A 21,780-nucleotide genomic window follows, 5' to 3' on the forward strand; every position below is an offset into this window, starting at 1 on the left:
CAATCCTTTCTATGTCTGAAGGAAAGTTCTACTAAGGAACCACCAGAATGTTTTTACTTTCCTATCTCAATTCCTCCTTTGGTTTGCTTTATATTGCTTTTTACTCCTTGGTTATTCCAAGGCACTTTTAAAATAATTTGCATATAGAATATTTGTTTCCAGTTCAGTTATTCATTAGATCACTTGGATATTGGTTTTGTTATTTTATGATCCAACAATTTAATACATTTACATAGGAAATGTTTGATAGCTTACTTATCATTGAACAAGCTCCGTCACATTAAAATAGCTTTGTAATCCACTTAACACTGTAGATCATTCTCCTTTTATTTTTACAATTTACTGCTTTCCGTTATACTTTTCCCCAGCGCCCGGTAAGATGGTGGCTATCACTGATAGCCAGCCATCTTACCATTTGACCACGGGGGGTTTCATTCCCCCCCCCCCCCCCCCAGATTTCAAAACTGCAACTCCCAGCATGCCCAGACAGCCTTTGGCTTTCTGGGCATGCTGGGAGTTGTAGTTTTGCAACATCTGGAGGGCCACAGTTTGGAGACCACTGTATAATGGTCTCCAATCTGTGCTCTTCCAGATGTTCCAAAATTACAAATCTCAGCATGCCCACTCTGTCGAGGCATGCTGGGAGTTGAGGTTCTGTAACATCTGGAAGACCACAGATTGGAGACCATTATACAGTGGTCTACAAACTGTGGACCTCCAGCTGTTGCAAAACTACAACTCCCAGCATTCCCAGACTGCCCAAGCATGCTGGGAGTTGTAGTTCGTCAACATCTGATGCTTCAGATATTGCCGAAATACAACTTCCAGCATGTCTGGCCATGCTGGGAATTATAGTTTTGCAACAGCTGGAGGCACACTAGTTGGGAAACATTGTTCGTTTCCTAACTCTTTTTCCCAACCCGTGTGCCTACTGTTTCCAAAATGGAGCCTCCAGCTGTTGCAAAACAACAACTCCCAGTATTGCCGGACAGCCATTGACTGTCCAGGCATGTTGGGAGTTTTGCAACAGCTGGAGGCACCCTGTTTGGGAAACACTGGCATAGAATACCCCTATGTCCACTCCTATGCAAAACCCTAATTTAGGCCTTAAATGCGCATGGTGCTCTCTCACTTTGGAGCCCTGTGGTATTTCAAGGCAACATTTTAGGGTCACATATGGGGTATCGCCGTACTCGGGAGAAATTGCCTTACAGATTTTGGGGGGCTTTTTCTCCTTTTACCCATTATGAAAAGGAACAGTTGGAGTCTACACCAGTATGTTAGTGTATAAAAATAAAATTATTTACACTGACATGCAGGTGCTGCCGCATACTTTACATTTTCACAAGAGGTAAATGCCAAAAAAGATCCCCATTTTTTAGGACACAATTTAGCCAGAGTACGGAGATACCACATATGTGGGTGCAAAGTGCTCTGCGGGCGCACAACAAGGCCCAGAAGGTAGAGTGCACCATGTACATTTGAGGTGATGGTGATTTGCACAGGGGTGTCACAGATGTTAAATGAAGAATAAGGACATTGGTATAATTGATGTGTTATAATTGGGTGCAAAAAGTGGTATTATTGTGAGATTAAAACTCTACATAATGAAGAAAAAAAATTCTAAAACTAATAACGAGGACACACTTACTGTTTAGGTGCAGATACGTGCAGACAAAGCTCCTACTAAATAGAGCTGCGGTGTAAATTTATGCTCTGAGGAGAATTCTAAATTTAAACGCAATTCAAGAAAGTAGCTGCGCAAGAATGATAAATTTAACGCAGCTGCGCCAAATTTAGACAACAGGCAGAGGGGTAAAAAACTTCTATTATACACTGGCAATGATACACAGTGAGCACACATGCCTTGCAGCTCCTGTCACCGCATGAGGAGTTTGCCACAGTGGACCCAGGGATGGACTTGGACTAAAAAGCAGCCCTGGAACATAGATCCCACCAGCCCACATACTATGTCACCCCATCTTGCAGAAAAATTGTAGTGCAAAATGCACTGTGGCAAATTTAGCAGTAATTGATAACACCTTTACCTAATTCCTTTCTACGCACAAAAGTAAATAAGTGGAATATATAAACACATAATCTCATGGTCAAAGTCAGTTGTAGGTGTATACAAGCATGAATATAAATAATATTCATTCATGCAGTGACCATATAGTAGTAGATACCTGCTCTATAGAGGCTCTGCAGACATACAGGTGATCACATACTGTTACATCCAGTGACTCTCAGGTGAATTCTTCTCTGGTTGGATTTGTTCCCTTTTACAATCTTTTCCATCCATCCAAGGTCCTCATGACAACTTCCCCCAGCCATGACTTGTCCAGACAAACATCTTAGGTTCCTCACATTTCCAGCATCCTATTTATCTATTCCTTACCTGCACAAAATACAATCCATAGTGCCCCATACAGTTATAATGCCCCCTAATATTAAGTATTGAAGTAGACTCTCATATTTTGGGTAGGTAGACCTGACAACATTAGGTAAATAGATTGAGCCTCAGTATTAGTTATTTAGGCAGAACCCCGCATTTTAGGTACAGAGCTATATTTCGTTATTACGTATCCCCTCTCCCATATTAAGTACAGTCCTGATACTAATAACTTAGGACCTTGTGCCAGTAGGTGGTGGGCAGCCTGGCAACAAAATGGCCAGTCGGCCCACAGTGAATCAGCCTGCAGAAAGGGCCAGGCTGGCAGTGTTGAGTGGCCAAGCATATAGTTCAGATGTTGGCTGGCCCCTGCTAGCCCAGAGGATGGACTGCCTACACGGAAAATTCCCAGTATCCCGGTAGGCCAGTCCAGCCCTTGCAACAGAAAACTGGGCATCACTTGCTTCAGATCCTGGTCCAGTATGACACTGTTAAGTTGAGGAATTGCTTCTGGAGTTGTATCTCAGCAAAGTCCATAAGGATGGAGGGCATACCTGTATGCCCCCCCTATTTCCGATCACCGCTGCTCGCCGTACGGTGATCAGAACGGGATGCCTGCTGAAATCATTCAGCAGGCATCCCGTGGCAATGCCTAGCAGGGTCCTGAGACCCCCCCCCCCCCCCCCCCATAACAGCTATCGCCGTGATTCACCGGTCAATTCACCGGCAAGTCACGTTTTTTTCGGGCTGATTGGGTCCCTGGTGACCCGATCACCCAGAAAATGAGGATGATTGAGGCTATCAGAGACAGCTCCAACCATCCTGAAGGATAGGAGTGAGGTTGCAGTGGTGCCACCTCCTCCTATCCCCTGCCATTGGTCGTCCGCAAGCGACCAACCAATAGCAGATGGGGGCAAGGGCTTCAAAGGTTAGCTCTGCCCACCAATGGTGGTCCAGGCAGAGCAGGGGGAACCAGTAAAGGAGTTGCAGGTGGTGGCGGGAGAGATCAGCGGCGGCAGGAGGTATGCGGCGATCAGGTCAGGCGGCGGTGCAGGCGCACACTGTGGCCTTTCAGATGATACAAAACTACAACTTCCAGCATGCCCAGGTAGCTGTTGGCTTTCTGGGCATGCTGGGAGTTGTAGTTTTGCATCATCTGTAGGTCCAAAGTTTGGAGATCACTGTATAGTGTCTCCAAACAGCCCTCCAGATGCTGCAAAACTACAACTCTCAGCATGCCCAGACAGTTCAGGCATGCTGGGAGTTGTCCCTTCAGATGTGGCAGAACTACAACTCCCAGCATGCCTGGACAGTCTGGGCATTCGGAGAGTTGTAGTTTTGCAACATCTGGAGGGCCACAGTTTGGAGGCCACTACACAGTGGTCTCCAAACTGTACCCCTCCAGCTGTTGCATTGCTACAACTCCCAGCATGCCCTTCGGCTGTCAGTGCATGCTGGGAGTTGTAGTTTTGCAACAGATGGAGGCACAGTAGTGGCAAAACACTGAGAACCCGTGTGCCTTCAGCTGCTGCAAAACTACAACTCCCAGCATGCATGGTCAGTGCATGCTGGGAGTTGTAGTTTTGCAACAGCTGGAGGTCCCCCCCCCCCCCCATGTGAATGTACAGGGTACATTCACACGGGTTGGGGTTTACAGTGAGTTTCCCCACTGCAAGTTTGAGGTGCAGCAAATTTTCCGCTGCAGCTCAAACTCCCAGCAGAAAACTCGCTGTGAACCACCACCCATGTGAATGTACCCTAAAAACACTACACTACACTAACACAAAATAAAGGGTAAAACACTACATATATACACATCCATACACAGTGAACCCTCCCCCCAATAAAAATGAGAAATGTCAAGTACGGCACCGTTTTCAAAACAGAGCCTCAAGCTGTTGCAAAACAACAACTCCCAGTATTGCCGGGCATCCATTGACTGTCCAGGCATGCTAGGAGTTTTGCAACAACTGGAGGCACCCTGTTTTGGGAAAAACTGCCGTAGGGTATTGGTGGCGAAGGCAAGTGTTATGCTTACATCCAGGTCCGCCCTGATGCAAGTCCCTAATTTAGGCCTCAAATACGCATGGCGCTCTCTCACTCCAGAGCCCTGTCGTATTTCAAGGCCACATATGGGGTATTTTGGGAGAAATTGTGTTACAAATTTTGGGGGCTTTTTCTTTTTTTTACCTACAACAGCATGTTAGTGTAAATTTTTTTTTTTTTTTTACACCAACATGCTGGTTTTGCCCCTTACTTTTTATTCTCACAAGAGTTAATAGGAGAAAAAGACCCCCAAAATTTGTAACGCAATTTCTACTGACTATGGAAATACCCCATATGTGGACGTAAAATGCTCTGCGAGCGCACATCAGGGCTCAGGAGTGAGAGCGCACCATGTACATTTGAGGCCTAAATTGGTGATTTGCACAGGAGTGGTTGATAGTTACAGTGATTCTGACATAAACAAAACAAAAAAACTCCCACATGTGACCCCATTTTGGAAACTACACCCCTCAAGGAACATAAGGGTTACAGTGAGCATTTACACCCCACAGGTCATTGACAAGTTGTCGTTAAAGTTGGATGCGAAAATGAAAAATGTAATTTTTTTCACTAAAATGCTGGTGTTACCCCAAGGGGTAATAGAAGAAAATTCCCCACCAAAATTTGTGACTTCATTTCTTCTGAGTATGGAAATGCCCCATATGCGGATGTAAATTGCTCTGCGGGCGCACTACAGGGCTCAGAAGAGAAGGAGCAAAATTATTTTTTTTAGGAGAGACAATTTGTCTGGAATTGAAGGCCATCTGCGTTTACAAAGCCCCCATGCTGCCAGAACAGTGACACCCCCCCCCCCCCCCGCACATGTGATCCCATTTTGGAAACTACACCCCTCACAGAATGTAACAAGGGGTGCAGTGATCATTTACGCCCCACAGGTGTCTGACAAATTTTTGGAACAGTGGTCCGAAAAAATGAAAAATTTTATTTTTCATTTGGGCAGCCCACTGTTCCAAAGATCTGTCAAACACCAGTGGGGTGTAAATTTCCCAAATGGGGTCACATGTGGGGGATCCACTGTTATGGCAGCATGGGGGCTTTGTAAACGCACATGGCCCCCGACTCCCATTCCAACCAAATTCTCCCTAAAAGCTAAATGGCGCTCCTTCTCTTCTGACCCCTGCAGTGCACTCGCAGAACACTTAATATCCGCATATGAGGTATTTCCTCACTCTAGATGAATTGGTTTACACATTTTGGGGGTGTTTTTCACCTTTTATCCCTTGTAAAAATGAGAAAAGTGGGGCTACAAGAACATGTTAGTGTAAAAAATGTAGATTTTGAATTTTCTCCTCCACTTTGCTGCTATTTCTGTGAAACACCTAAAGGGTTAACAAACTTTCTGAATGTCATTTTGAATACTTTGAGGGGTGCAGTTTTCATAATGGGGTCCATTAAGGGAAATTTCTAAAATAAAGACCCTAAAATTCACTTCAAAACTGAACTGGTCCCTTGAAAATTCATATTTAGAAATTTTCCTGAAAAATTGGAAAATTGCTGCCAAACTCTAATCTTCAAAAAGTAAAAACATGTCAACTTTATGATGCAAACATAAAGTAGACATATTGTATATGCGAATCAATATATACTTTATTTGGAATGTCCATTTTCCTTACAAGCAGAGAGCTACAAAGTTAGAAAAATGCAAAATTTTTAACATTTTCATGAAATTTTGGGATTTTCCAACAAGAAATGATGCAAGTATCAATGAAAATTTACCACTATCTTAAAGTAGAATATGTCACGAAAAAAAAATTATAAGTAAAAGCATCCCAGAGTTATTCATAATGTGACAGAGATTTGCAAAAAATGCTCCCGTCCTTAGGGTCAAAATGGGCTCCGTCCCCAAGGGGTTAAAGGGGAGAGAATTCTGCACATTTTCTGCACATCTACCCTCAAGGGATATTCTCAAGTACAGGTACAGAGAGAGTAGTGAAACAGACATTCCCCAGTAAGTCAACTAGAACTACAAGTATAATACCACTAAAATAACATCTGCACAATGCTAAAAGTCTGCTTATATTGCACAATTTTAAAGCAGTAGTGACTATTGACAAAATACTACTTCTCCTGAAACCATGGTTGTATCCTAAAAAAAACCTGTACAATATTCCTGCAATATTCCATAGTATTGTACTAATCTCCCTCAGGAGTAAAGTAAAGTTTACAGTTGTTTTCCAAAACTCTGACTACAAACTAGGGATCGACCGATATCGTTTTTTTATGGCCGATACCGATAATCGGTGGAGGTTAGGGCCGATAGCCAATAACTTATACCGTTATTGCGGTATAAGTTATAGGCTATTTATCCCCCTGCGACACCACTTCAGATCATTGGTTTAAAGCGGGCGCTTTAAATCAATGCACTGCAGTGGCTTTTGCAGTGCCATAGGCCGCCGCCGCCTCCTGCTTCTCTCCCCCTACCTGTCAGGGTGGTCCGGGCCATCCTTCCTTCCTGTAGTATCTGATGGTATTCCGGGTGGAGGGTGAACCGTTCCGGGCTGTCCTTCTTCTCCGGGGTCCTCTTCTCCACTCCGGGCAGGCTCCGGCCTAGTAACGCAGCATAGACACCGCTGCGCAGTGACGCCCGTGCGCAGTGACGCCCGTGCGCAGCGACGCACCTGACGTCACGGAGTAGCGGCGTCTATGCAGCATACTAGGCCGGAACCTGCCCGAAGTGGAGAAGATGACCCCCGGTGAAGGACAGCCCGGACCGGTTCACCCTCCACCCGGAATGCCGCCGGACACTACAGGAAGGATGGATGGCCCGGACCACCCCCATTATTTTTATTGACTCGGAGGGTGGGGGAGGGGCCCGACCAGTATAGCGGTATGGGAAAAAATCCATACCGGTATACCGCCCAGCACTACGGTGGGGGGTGCGACGCGGTGCGGTGGGTCGGGGGGGGGGCGATCGCGGTGCGGCGGGTGGGGGGGGCGGTCGCGGTGCGGTGGGGGCGGTGCGGGGGGCGGGCCATACCGATAATCGGTCGATCCCTACTACAAACGTCTTTGGAAAAGGACATTGAGGGTTTACAGGGGACAAAGGGTTATACCTATTTATGAAACATAGCTGGACCATTGGATTAACCCTTTAACGACCTGCAATATATATATATATATATATGTATATATATATATATATATATAGACGTCGCAGCCATATGGCAGGTCTATGAAGCAAGTTTAGGAGAAAATGCACTCCCGGCAGCTTAGTGGAGCTGATTGGGATCATCCTGGGAAAACCGCGATATCCCAATCAACTAAAAAAACAGGAGACTAAAAAAAATATGAGGACTAAAAAAAATTTAATTTAACCCCTTCCCTAATAAAAGTTTGTATTATTTATGTAAACAAAAATAAACATATGTGGTATCGCCACCTTTGTAAATGTCCAAAATATAACATTAATTAAACCACACAGTCAATGGCGTATGACCAGAATTGCGTATTTTAGGCAACTTTGCATACCCTTAAAAAATGTATAAAAAACGATCAAAGAGTCCCATCAAAACAGGTACTGATATAGCCCTGTATGCGGAAAGATAAAAAAAAAAGTTATTGGGGTCAGAAGAGGGCATTTTTAAACATGCTAAATTTCATACAAAAAGTTATAATTTTTTAAAAATACCGTATTTATCGGGGTATACCACGCACCGGCCTATAACACGCACCCTCATTTTACCAACGATATTTGGGTAAAAAAAGTTTTTTACCCAAATATCCATGGTAAAATGAGGGTGCGTGTGTGCGCGTGTATACCCCGATATACCCCCAGGAAAGGCAGGGGGAGAGAGGCCGTCGCTGCCCGCTTCTCTCCCCCTGCCTTTCCTGGGGTCTAGAGCCCTGCTGCCGGCCCTTCTCTCCCCCTAGCTATCGGCGCCGCTGCCCGTTCTGTACCCCTGACTATCGGTGCCGGCGCCCCATTGCCGGCGCCGATAGCCAGGGGGAGAGAAGGGGCAGCGGCACCGATTGCCGGCGCCGCTGCCCCGTTGCCTCCCCCCATCCCCGGTGGCATAATTACCTGGTTCGGGTCCGCGCTGCTGCAGGCCTCCGGCGTTCGTCCCCGGCGTCGTTGCTATGCGCTGCACGGCGCGGCGCATGACGTCAGTGCGCCGCACCGTGCATAGCAACGACGCAGGGGACGCATGCCGGAGGCCTGCAGCAGCGCGCACCCGAACCAGGTAATTATGCCACCGGGGATGGGGGGAGGCAACAGGGCAGCGGCGCCGGCTTCTCTGCCCCTGGCTGTCGGCGCCGCTTCTCTCCCCCTGGCTATCGGCGCCGGCAATGGGGCGCCGGCACCGATAGTCAGGGGGACAGAACGGGCAGCGGCGCCGATAGCCAGGGGGAGAGAAGGGCCGGCAGCAGCGCTCTAGACCCCAGGAAAGGCAGGGGGAGAGAAGCGGGCAGCGACGGCCTCTCTCCTCCTGCCTTTCCTGGGGGTGTATCGGCGTATAACACGCACATAGACTTTAGGCTAAAAATTTTAGCCTAAAAAGTGCGTGTTATACGCCGATAAATACGGTAAGTAGAACAAAATAAAACCTATGTAGGTTTGATATCCTTTTAATCACATGGACCTACAGAATAAAGGTGTAATTTTTACCGAAAAGTGCAATGTATAGAATCGGAAGCCCCAATAGTTTCAAAATGGCGGGTGTTTTTTAAAATTTTGCCCCACAAATAATTATATTTTGGTTTCATCATAGATTTTGTGGTGAAATGATTGGTGTCATTGCAAAGTACAAATGGTGGCGCAAAAAAACAAGCCCCTATATGGGTCTGTAGGTGCAAAATTAAAAGCGTTATGATTTTCTGGTGAGGTTCGAAAAAAAACGAAAGTGCAAAAATGAAAAAACCCTATGTCCTTAAATGGGCACTGTCAGATACAAAAACTTTTGATATGTTGTAAAGCATGTATAACCAATAGGTTTTGCAATTGCTTTCATTAGGAAATGTTCAGTATTTCATACTGAAAAAGTCAGTCAAACAACTGCCCCCCCCCCCCCCCCCGCCTGCTTGGACACATACTCGTCCTGCTGTGTCCATGCATCATCTCCTATGTCATGGACACACTTCCTTGATTGACAGCTGTGAGCGCAGGGCTCACAGCTGGAGGAAAAATCCTCCCACTGTCAGCTTGTGTCCTACTACTGTCAGTGAGGACAAACTGGGAGTTGTAGTTTTACGCTAGGGGAGATGTGAGCAGACAGCATACTGAGGGAGTGGGCAGAGTCCTGCACAGTGAGGCCACGCCCCCTCCCTTTGAGAGGAATTCAGACTAGTGAGCTAAACTAAAACTGTAATAAAAAAATAAATAAAGGTGCTAGACACATAAAAATGATGTGCATGATCAGGATTAGGTACTGAGTGATATATTAAAAAAAAAAATGTTGTTGGATCTGACGGGTACGCTTTAAGGGGTTAAAGCATGGCTACCAAAAAATAAGTATATATACCAATAAATAAGAATCCAATAAATATATATTAAATAAATAAACCATATAAAGGAAATCTGTCACCGCGATTTCACCGTGCTGGTCCTGATCAGCCCGACTGAGCAGCCAGGATGAGTTTTTTTTACATTTCAGACACCGCAATCAACACTGATCGATCACAGCGTCTAAAGGGTTAATGCTGGGCATTGATGTCCAGCATTAGCCATGGAGCGCGCTTCATAGAAGGGGAGCAGGCGCAGGGCATACATTTACACCCTCCGTCCTTAAGGTGTTAAGGGGGGGGGGGGGTATACATTGCTCATAGTCATTATACACAGGTGAAAAAGCAAACATAAAGATAGTCTGGGGCAACGAAAGAACTCACAGAATTGGGTACTAAAACTGCAATGGGGCTAAATTCTCTGCGCATTAGGCATAAGGGTGCTAAACCAGTGTACTTATGTGTAAGGCATTAGAACACTGGTGCAGGTACAACTGTGATGGAGATAATTTATAATTGGCACCTAACTTCATAGAAGTTTATATATGCATATTGCACAGGGACCCTCTTCTGTCACACCAACCACTACTTTCTATATGTCTTGTTAGGCATATGGACATCTTGGAAGGTCCACCACTCAATTATTAGAAAGAACATTTCCTGTTTTGGTGGACTACCATGTAACGTGTGGTGGGGAACTCTGGATTGTATCAGACTCCTGCAGTAAATAAAAAGGTATTTATTTTTCTCACACTGTGGCACAATATTAGCAGATACTGCTGCTATGTTCACACAAGAATTAAAAGCCCAGATTTATTAAAGGAGAAGTCCAGTGGGGAAAAAACGTATCCCCTATCCTAAGGATAGGGGATTAGTTTCAGATCGGGAGGGGGATCGGTCCGACCGCTGGGGCCCCCCGCGATCTCCTGTATGGGTCCCCGACAACCCGCGGGAAGGGGGCATGTTGACCACCGCACAATGCCGCGGCTGACACACCCCCTTAATACAACTCTATAGCAGAGCCGGAGCGCTGCTTTCAGCAATCTTCAGCTCTGCCATAGAGTTGTATTGAGGGGGCATGTCAGCCGCCACTTCGTGCGGTGGTCAACACGCACTATCTGGCCAGTGAGCCGGGGCCCTGTACAGGAGATCGCGGGGAGCCCCAGCAGTCGGACCCCCCGCGATCTGAAACTTATCCCCTATCCTGAGGATAGGGAATACGTTTTTCACAACTGAAAACCAAAACACTGTATCAGATTATGGGTCCTAATGGTAACGTCAGTGGATAACCACCATTGAATAAAAATTGATAGTGCTAACCCAAATATAGTATATTATATGCTATATGATCTCCCGAAGCCACACACTATATATACACAAAAGAAGAAGGAGTAATTTCACTAATTCATATAAATAGTATATTTCTTTATTTTATGACATAAAAACAAGAGAGGAAACAGTCCCCAAGGGGAGAAAAAAACAAGTGGCAAAAAAAAGTGTCACTCCGAGCCCCTCCAGTAGCCTTTTAACAATATATAACTATAAAATATCACAGTCCCCAATAAAGTGCACATGCGTGAATCAAGTATTAGGATACCTATATGTGCAATAATGCAAAGCAGTACTAAAGTGCAAACAGTGTTACATAACACAGTAAAAGATCGCGCTATCCAGTGTCCTAAAAAATCAAAGCAGCACCACAAGGATATACATACAAGATTACGGGGTATACATACAAAATATATCCTAGGTAGGAGGAGATCGGAGCGACACCACTCCTTTTTCACAACTGGACTACCCCTTTAATAACTGGAGTAATTTGTTTATAGCAACCAATCACAGCTCAGCTTTCATTTTACATGAGCTTATTAATATATGAATGAAAGCTGAGCTGTCATTGGTTGCTATGGGCAAATCACTCCAGTTTTTGTCTCAGATTGATAACTGTGTTTTTCTAAATCTTGGGGTTCTGCTGCAGTTGTACTGCAGATATACTGTTAGGGGGAGATTTATCAAAACCTTTGCAGAGGAAAAGTTGCCCAGTTGCCCATAGCAACCAATCAGCTTGCTTCTTCCATTTTCATGAAGGCCTGTGAAAAATGAAAGAATCGATCTGATTGGTTGCTATGGGCAACTGGACCACTTTTCCTCTGCACAGGTTTTGATAAATCTCCCCCTTAGTGTACAGCAGATCCATAACAGATTTGCAGGTGGATTAGTTCTATTGTCATTCAAAAGGACCAATCTTCAGTTTTTTCAGGGTCCTGCAAATCCTGCACACTTCTGCACCGCAGAGCCCTCTAAATTCCCCAGCCCTTGCCCCCAGTCATGCTGTGTGCAGCCTTTAGTGTCTGACGCCTGGCTATGCTCCTACTGACTTCTCCCCCGCCATAAGTGTACAGTGTACACATAGTACCAGCCTTGAAACACATTAAAGGGGTTGTGCGCTGCCCTGCAGTTCGGAGCTCCGTTCACAGCGTCCGGAAGTTCCTTACTCCGAACGCTGTGTGCGGGCTTCCGTGTTCGCAGCCGCCGGGCGTGACGTCATGCCCGGCCCCTTCGTGATGTCTCCCTCGCCCCCCGCTACCAAAGTCTATGGGAAGGAGGCGTGGTAGCGGTCGCGCCCCCTTCCCATAGACTTTCGTTGAGGGGGCAGGGGTGACGTCACGAGAGGGCGGGCGAGACGTCACGAGGGGGCGGGAGAGACGTCGTGAGGGGACGGGCGTGACGTCACGCCCGGCGGCTGCGAACACGGAAGCCCGCACACAGCGTTCGGAGTAATGAACTTCCGGACGCTGCGAGTGGAGCTCCGAACTGCAGGGCAGCGCACAACCCCTTTAACCCCTTAAGGACACATGACGTTCTCATACGTCTCCATTTCCGAGTCCTTAAGGACACATGACGTATGAGAACGTCATGTGTTTTACCGGCCCCCCGCAACCATCTGGAGCGGAGCCGGTCCCCGATGCCTGCTGAAATCGTTCAGCAGGCATCGGGGCATATCGCCCAGGGGGGTCATTATGACCCCCCATGTCGGCGATGGCCGCAGATCGCTGGACAATTCAGTCCAGCGATCTGCGGCGGATTCCGGGTCAATCGGGTCTCCAGTGACCCGGTGACCCGGAATTATTGGCTGATCGGGGCCGTCAGAGACGGTCCCGAACAGCCAGAGCCAGCAGGGGTGAGGTGGCACTGGTGCCACCTCACGATCGCCCTGATTCGTCGGCCGGATTACCGGCCGACCAATCAGGGCGTCTGCTGCGGGTGTCACTCCCGCAACCCGCTCCGCCCCTCTTCCGGAGGACGTGAGCGGGTGCGGGACGTGCACCCCGGGTGCTGGGGACCCCGATCCCCGGCGCCCCTGTTGGGATCGGGGCCCCAGGAGCAGCGGCGGCGGCGGAGACGACGAGGGACTGACCTGTGCGGCGAGGATCGTTGGAGGTGAGTGACAGCCTCCTGCTGTTGCTTAGCAACAGCTCCCAGCATGCAGAAAGGGCATGCTGGGAGCTGTAGTTATGCAACAGCAGGAGGCAGACCACCACAACTCCCAGCATGCCCTTATGGGCATGCTGGGACTTGTAGTTTTGCAACAGCTGGAGGCACATTCTTTCTATGGAAAAGTGTACCTTCAGCTGTTGTGTAACTACAACTCCCAGCTTGCACAATCAGCTAAAGTGCATGCTGGGAGTTGTAGTGGTGCATCTGGTGGTTGCATAACTACAACTCCCAGCATGCCCGTTGGCTGTCGGTGACTGCTGAGAGTTGTAGTTTTGCAACAGCTGAAGGCACACTGAGTTAAGTAGCAAACCAGTGTGTCTCCAGCTGTTGCATAACTACAATCCCCAGCATCCCCAGCCAAAGTAGTATGCCTCCAGCTGTTGCATAACTACAACACCCAGCATGCCCTTCCGCTGTCCGTACATGCTGGGGGTTGTAGCTTTTGCAACAGCTGAAGGCACACTGGTTGCAAAACACTGAGTTTGTTACCAAACTCGGTGTTTCACAACCAGTGTGCCTCCAGCTGTTGCAAAACTACAACTCCCAGCATGCACTGATAGACCGTACATGCTGGGAGTTGTAGTTTTGCAACAGCTGGATGTTCCCCCCCCCCCCTAATGTGAACGTACAGGGTACACTCACATGGGCGGAGGATTACAGTAAGTATCCGGCTGCAAGTTTGAAGTGCGGCAAAATTTCTGCCGCAGCTCAAACTGGCAGCGAGAAACTACTGTGAACCCCCCGCCCGTGTGACTGTACCCTAAAAACACTACACTACACTAACACACAATAAAATAAAAAGTAAAAAACACTACATATACACATACCCCTACACAGCCCCCCTCCCCTCCCCAATAAAAATGAAAAACGTCTGGTACGCCACTGTTTCCAAAACGGAGCCTCCAGCGGTTGCAAAACTACAACTCCCAGCATGCACTGATAGACCGTACATGCTGGGAGTTGTAGTTTTGCAACAGCTGGATTCCCCCCCCCCCCCCCCAATGTGAACGTACAGGGTACACTCACATGGGCGGAGGATTACAGTAAGTATCCGGCTGCAAGTTTGAGCTGCGTCAAATTTTCTGCCGTAGCTCAAACTGCCAGCGAGAAACTACTGTGAACCCCCGTCCGTGCGACTGTACCCTAAAAACACTGCACTACACTAACACAAAATAAAATAAAAAGTAAAAAACACTACATATACACATACCCCTATACAACCCCCCTACCCAATAAAAATGAAAACCGTCTGGTACGCCACTGTTTCCAAAACGGAGCCTCCAGCTGTTGCAAAACAACTACTCCCAGTATTGCCAGATAGCCGTTGACTGTCCAGGCATGCTGGGAGTTTTACAACAGCTGGAGGCGCCCTGTTTGGGAATCACTGGCATAGAATACCCCTATGTCCACCCCTATGCAAGTCCCTAATTTAGGCCTCAAATGCGCATGGCGCTCTCACTTTGGAGCCCTGTCGTATTTCAAGGCAACAGTTTAGGGCCACATATGGGGTATCGCCGTACTCGGGAGAAATTGGGCTTCAAATTTTGGGGGGTATTTTCTGCTATTACCCTTTTAAAAAATGTAAAATTTTTGGGAAAACAAGCATTTTAGGTAAAAAATATATATATTTTTTACATATGCAAAAGTCGTGAAACACCTGTAGGGTATTAAGGTTCAAATTACCCCTTGTTACGTTCCCCGAGGGGTCTAGTTTCCAAAATGGTATGCCATGTGTTTTTTTTCCTTTGCTGTCCTGGCACCATAGGGGCTTCCTAAATGCGGCATGCCCCCAGAGCAAAATTCGCTTTCAAAAAGCCAAATGTGACTCCTTCTCTTCTGAGACCTGTAGTGCGCCAGCAGAGCACTTTTCACACCCATATGGGGTGTTTTCTGAATCGGGAGAAATTGGGCTTCAAATTTTGAGGGGTATTTTCTGCTATTACCCTTTTTAAAATTGTAAAAATTTTGGGAAACCAAGCATTTTAGGTAAAAAAAATATATATTTTTTTACATATGCAAAAGTCGTGAAACACCTGTAGGGTATTAAGGTTCACATTATCCCTTGTTACGTTCCCCGAGGGGTCTAGTTTCCAAAATGGTATGCCATGTGTTTTTTTTTTGCTGTTCTGGCACCATAGGGGCTTCCTAAATGCGGCATGCCCCCAGAGTAAAATTTGCTTTCAAAAAGCCAAATGTTACTCCTTCTCTTCTGAGACCTGTAGTGCGCCAGCAGAGCACTTTTCACCCCCATATGGGGTGTTTTCTGAATCGGGAGAAATTGGGCTTCAAATTTTGGGGGGTATTTTCCGCTATTACCTTTTTTAAAAATGTAAACATTTTGGGAAAACAAGCATTTTAGGTAAAAAATTTTTTTTTTTTTTTTACATATGCAAAAGTCTTGAAACACCTGTAGGGCATTAAGGTTCACGTTACCCCTTGTTACGTTCCCCGAGGGGTCTAGTTTCCAAAATGGTATGCCATGTGTTTTTTTTTTGCTGTTCTGGCACCATAGGGGCTTCCTAAATGCGGCATGCCCCCAGAGCAAAATTTGCTTTCAAAAAGCCAAATGTGACTCCTTCTCTTCTGAGACCTGTAGTGCACCAGCAGAGCACTTTTCACGCCCATGCGAGGTGTTTTCTGTATCGGGAGAAATTGGGCTTCAAATTTTGGGGGGTATTTTCTGCTATTACCCTTTTTAAAAATGTAAAATTTTTGGGAAACCAAGCATTTTAGGTAAAAAAAATATATATTTTTTTTACATATGCAAAAGTCGTGAATCACCTGTAGGTTATTAAGGTTCACTTTACCCCTTGTTACGTTCCCTGAGGGGTCTAGATTCCAAAATGGTATGCCATGTGTTTTTTTTTTTGCTGTCCTGGCACCATAGGGGCTTCCTAAATGCGGCATGCCCCCCAAAAACCATTTGTCGCTCCTTCCCTTCTGAGCCCTCTACTGCGCCCGCCGAACAATTAACATAGACATATGAGGTATGTGCTTACTCGAGAGAAATTGGGTTTCAAATACAAGTAAAAATTTTCTCCTTTTTATCCCTTGCAAAAATTCAAAAATTGGGTCTACAAGAACATGCGAGTGTAAAAAATGAAGATTTTGAATTTTCTCCTTCACTTTGCTACTATTCCTGTGAAACACCTAAAGGGTTAATACACTTACTGAATGTTTTTTTGAATACTTTAGGGGGTGTAGTTTTTATAATGGGGTCTTTTATGGGGTATTTCTAATATGAAGACCCTTCAAATCCACTTCAAAACTGAACTGGTCCCTGAAAAATAGTGAGTTTGAAAATTTTGTGAAAAATTTCAAAATTGCTGCTGAACTTTGAAGCCCTATGGTGTCTTCCAAAAGTAAAAACTCATAAATTTTATGATGCAAACATAAAGTAGACATATTGTATATGTGAACCCAAAAAATATATATTTTGAATATCCATTTTCCTTACAAGCAGAGAGCTTCAAAGTTAGAAAAATGCAAAATTTTCATTTTTTTCATCAAATTTTGGGATTTTTCACCAAGAAAGGATGCAAGTTACCATAAAATTTTACCACTAAGTTAAAGTAGAATATGTCACGAAAAAACAATCTCGGAATCAGAATGATAACTAAAAGCATTCCAGAGTTATTAATGTTTAAAGTGACAGTGGTCAGAATTGCAAAAAACGCTCCGGTCCTTAAGGTATAAAATGGCCTGGTCCTTAAGGGGTTAATAAGACATTTTATTCTCACATTTAATGGAGTTACAGAAAAGCACAATAATGGTATAAGGCTTCACATATGTCCAGCTCAGTGAACCCAGCCTAAAACTTGATGCAACTGATGCCACAATTAATGATGAAAGTCCATCAGTTGTTAAGGATCTTGCATTCATTAATTGCACATGTCGCATCTTGCTGCAGTCCCCTGTTCAGCAAGTGCGACATGTTCCACCATCCGGGTGAACTGTCCAATTCAAAAGAATGGGATCAGTTCTACAATCAGTTTCCTTCCGGTACTTTTTCTACAGCGCCGGATGGAAATGCCGCTGGATGCTCGACATATGTGAATGGGACCTTATTCTATTTTCTTCATAAATAATATTTTCATTTTGTGGGAAATCACACCTTAAAGAGGTACTCCAGCCCTAAGACATCTCATCCCCTATCCAAAGGATAGGGGATAAGATGTGTGATTGCAGGGGGTCCCACCGCTGGGGATACCCACAATCTCTCATTCCGCACCCACCTTTGTGAGCTCTCCGCAGCGCTGGAGGCACAGAGGCCGTCATGCCCCCTCCCATAGACTTGCATTGAGAAGGCGGGGGCGTGAAGTCACACGGGGGCGGAGTCATGGTTGTAAAGCTTCACACTTGGAGCCTCCAGCGCTGCGGAGAGCTCACAAAGGTGTCACGATACTCCGGCCCCATGGTTGCAAAGCTTCACACTTAGAGCCTCCAGCGCTGCGGAGAGCTCACAAAGGTGTCACGATACTCCGGCCCCGTGGTTGTAAAGCTTCACACTTGGAGCCTCCAGCGCTGCGGAGAGCTCACAAAGGTGGGAGCGGAGTGAGAGATTGCAGGGGTACCCAGTGGCAGGACCCCCACGATCAGACATCTTATCCCCTATCCTTTTGATGTCTTAGGGCTGGAGTAGCCCTTTAACCCCTTAAGGACAATGGACGTACTCCTATGCCCCCGTTTCCGAGTCCTTAAGGACCGAGGACGTAGGAGTACGTCCTGTCCATTCCCGGCCCCCCGCCGCTAGCCGGAGGGGAGCCGGTGCCCGATGCCTGCTGAAATCGTTCAGCAGGCATCGCGGCATATCGCCCAGGGGGGTCATGATGACCCCCCATGTCGGCGAAGGCCGCAGAACGCTGAACAATTCAGCCCAGTAATCTGCGGCGGATTCCGGGTCAATCGTGTCTCCAGTGACCCGCTGACCCGGAATTACTGGCTGGTCGGAGCCATCTCTGAAGGCACCGAACAGCCATAGCCAGCAGGGGTGAGGTGGCACTGGTGCCACCTCACGATCGCCCTGATTCATCGGCCGTGAGCGGGTGCGGGAAGAAGACCCCGGGACCCCAATCCCCGGCGTCAATGTTGGGATCGGTGCCCCAGGAGCGGCGGCGGCGAGGGACTGACCTGCAGCGTGGATCAGGAGTTGGACGTGAGTTCCAGCCTCCTGCTGTTGCTTAGCAACAGTTCCCAGCATGCAAAAAGGACATGCTGGGAGCTGTAGTTATGCAACAGCAGGAGGCAGACCACCACAACTCCCAGCATTCCCTTATGCTATGGAAAAGTGTACCTTCAGCTGTTGTATAACTACAACTCCCAGCTTGCACAATCAGCTAAAGTGCATGCTGGGTGTTGTAGTGATGCGTCTGCTGGTTGCATAACTACAACTCCCAGCATGCCCGTTGGCTGTCGGTGACTGCTGAGAGTTGTAGTTTTGCAACAGCTGAAGGCACACTGGTTGTGAAACACTGAGTTAGCAAACCAGTGTGTCTCCAGCTGTTGCATAACTACAATCCCCAGCCAAAGTAGTATGCCTCCAGCTGTTGCATAACTACAAGTCCCAGCATGCCCTTCCGCTGTCCGTACATGCTGGGGGTTGTAGCTTTTGCAACAGCTGAAGGCACACTGGTTGCAAAACACTGAGTTTGTTACCAAACTCGGTGTTTCACAACCAGTTTGCCTCCAGCCGTTGCAAAACTACAGCTCCCAGCATGCACTGATAGACCGTACATGCTGGGAGTTGTAGTTTTGCAACAGCTGGATGTTTCTCCCCCCCCCCCCCCCCAATGAGAATGTACAGGGTACACTCACATGGGCGGAGGTTTACAGTAAGTATCCGGCTGCAAGTTTGAGCTGCGGCAAATTTTCTGCAGCAGCTCAAACTGCCAGCGAGAAACTACTGTGAACCCCCGCCCGTGCGACTGTACCCTAAAAACACTACACTAACACAAAATAAAATAAAAAGTAAAAAACACTACATACACACATACCCCTACACAGCCCCCCTCCCCTCCCCAATACTAATGAAAAACATCTGGTACGCTACTGTTTCCAAAACGGAGCCTCCAGCTGTTGCAAAACAACTACTCCCAGTATTGCCAGATAGCCACTGACTGTCCGGGCATGCTGGGAGTTTTACAACAGCTGGAGGCACCCTGTTTGGGAATCACTGGCGTAGAATACCCCTATGTCCACCCCTATGCAAATCCCTAATTTAGGCCTCAAATGCGCATGGCGCTCTTTCGCTTTGGAGCCCTGTCGTATGTCAAGGCAACAGTTTAGGGTCACATATGAGGTATCGCCGTACTCGGGAGAAATTGTGTTACAAATTTTGGGGGGTATTTTCTGCTATTACCCTTTTTAAAAATGTAAAATTTTGGGAAACCAAGCATTTTAGGTAAAAAAAATATTATTTTTTTTACATATGCAAAAGTCGTGAAACACCTGTGGGGTATAAAGGTTCACATTACCCCTTGTTACGTTCCCCGCAGGGCTGTGGAGTCGGAGTTGAGGAGTCGGAGTCGGACGAAATTTTGGGTACCTGGAGTCGGAGTCGGCAAACAATGCACCGACTCCGACTCCTACTAAATTTAGATTGGAATAAAAAAAAAAAATAAGCAAGTTTAAATGTCCCAATTCACAAAAAGTTATAATTAATGAATTCTCTACTATAAGAATAAAGATCAATGCATGCAGTGCCTCATGTAATTGCAAAACGAACACGTAAAGTGACTGTGAAGAAGCATGCTTTTCATGTGCTTTACTATTTGGCACACAACGCACAATTAGGAGTGGCAATACTTATACTTTCCATAGTGTTGTGTCCTGCTGTTACAGGGAACCCATGGGTAACCTAGCCTCTCACTGACAAGGGATTAAGGAAATATGTTTTTTGCAGGACTATAGACACTTGCATAAGTGAAGGGAATGGAAGGTCAATAGTTCAAGACTGAAGCTGTAAACCATTGGAAAATCTGCTGCCATTCAGCTAAGGCTATAAAAACTTGTAAACTCGATTGTTAGCTTAAAGGGGTACTCCGCCCCTAGACATCACGAGGGGCGGAGCCGTGATGTAGTGATGCTCCGGCCCCTGTATTGCCCGTCATTACGCACAGAGCAAACTCGTGACCCCGGCGATCTGACATCTTATTCCCTATTCTTTGGAAAAGGGATAAGATGTCAGATCGCCGGGGGCCCGCTGCTGGGGACCCCCGAGATCGCCGCTGCGGCACAGCGCGCTTATTACTGCACAGAGCAAGCGAGTAATGATCGGCGATACAGGGGCCGGAGCATCCTTACATCACGGCTCCGCCCCTCATGATGTCACTGCCCGCCCCCTCAATACAAGTCTATGGGAAGGGGCGTGGGGGTCACGAGGGGCGGAGCCATGATGTCACGCTGCTCCATCCCCTGTATAGCCCATCATTACGCACAGAGCGAACTCTCTCTGTGTAGTAATGAAAGCGCGGTGCCGCAGTTGCGATCCCAGGGGTCGCCAGCAGCAGGACCCCGGCGATCTGACATCTTATCCCCTATCCTTTGGATAGGGGATAAGATGTTTATGGGCGGCGTACCCCTTTAAACTTGACTATGGGATTCTACTAGGGAAATCATGTTTTATAATAAATGCCTCTTCCTGGATCCTCCCACTGCCCTATCTTCAGCAGCAGATCAGCACACAAACTGTTCAATACAGTAGACTGTTGGCTTCCCAGCCAGTAGTCCTGTGGTAATGACATGTATGTTGCCTTTCTTTCCTTCAAGGAATGTATAAAATACATTCACATATTAATACAGAGGAGTCGGGGAGTCGGAGTTGGAAGCACAGAAAACTCCGGAGTCGGAGTTGGAGTCGAATTTGGAACATTTATCTACCGGCTCCACAGCCCTGGTTCCCCGAGGGGTCTAGTTTCCAAAATGGTGTGCCATGTGTTTATTTTTTGCTGTTCTGGCACCATAGGGGCTTCCTAAATGCGTCATGCCCCCAGAGCAAAATTTGCTTTCAAAAAGCCAAATGTGACTCCTTCTCTTCTGAGACGTGTAGTGCGCCAGCAGAGCAATTTTCACTCCCATATGGGGTGTTTTCTGAATCGGGAGAAATTGGGCTTCAAATTTTGGGGGGTATTTTCTGCTATTAACCTTTTTAAAAATGTAACATTTTTGGAAAACCAAGCATTTTAGGTAAAAAACTAAAAATTTTTTTTACATATGCAAAAGTCGTGAATCACCTGTGGGGTATTAAGGTTCACTTTACTCCTTGTTATGTTCCCCGAGGGGTCTAGTTTTAAAAATGGTATGCCATGTGTTTTTTTTTGCTGTCCTGGCACCATAGGGGCTTCCTAAAGGTGATATGCCCCCCAAAAACCATTTGTCACTCCTTC

At 46.7% G+C, this 21,780-nt stretch overlaps 1 long non-coding RNA gene across 2 annotated transcripts in view; it reads left to right on the forward strand.

Annotated features, from left to right (window-relative positions):
- The window catches only part of LOC130276536 (uncharacterized), a 96,717-nt gene that overhangs the window by 5,907 nt on the left and 69,030 nt on the right, over positions 1-21,780 (forward strand). For both annotated transcript variants that reach the window (XR_008845160.1, XR_008845161.1), the window contains exon 2: positions 10,507-10,633. This is a non-coding gene — a long non-coding RNA (uncharacterized LOC130276536). The remainder of the gene's footprint in view (positions 1-10,506; positions 10,634-21,780) is intronic.

This window comes from Hyla sarda, chromosome 1 (assembly GCF_029499605.1).
Source record: "Hyla sarda isolate aHylSar1 chromosome 1, aHylSar1.hap1, whole genome shotgun sequence".
Classification (NCBI taxonomy): Eukaryota; Metazoa; Chordata; class Amphibia; order Anura; family Hylidae; genus Hyla; species Hyla sarda.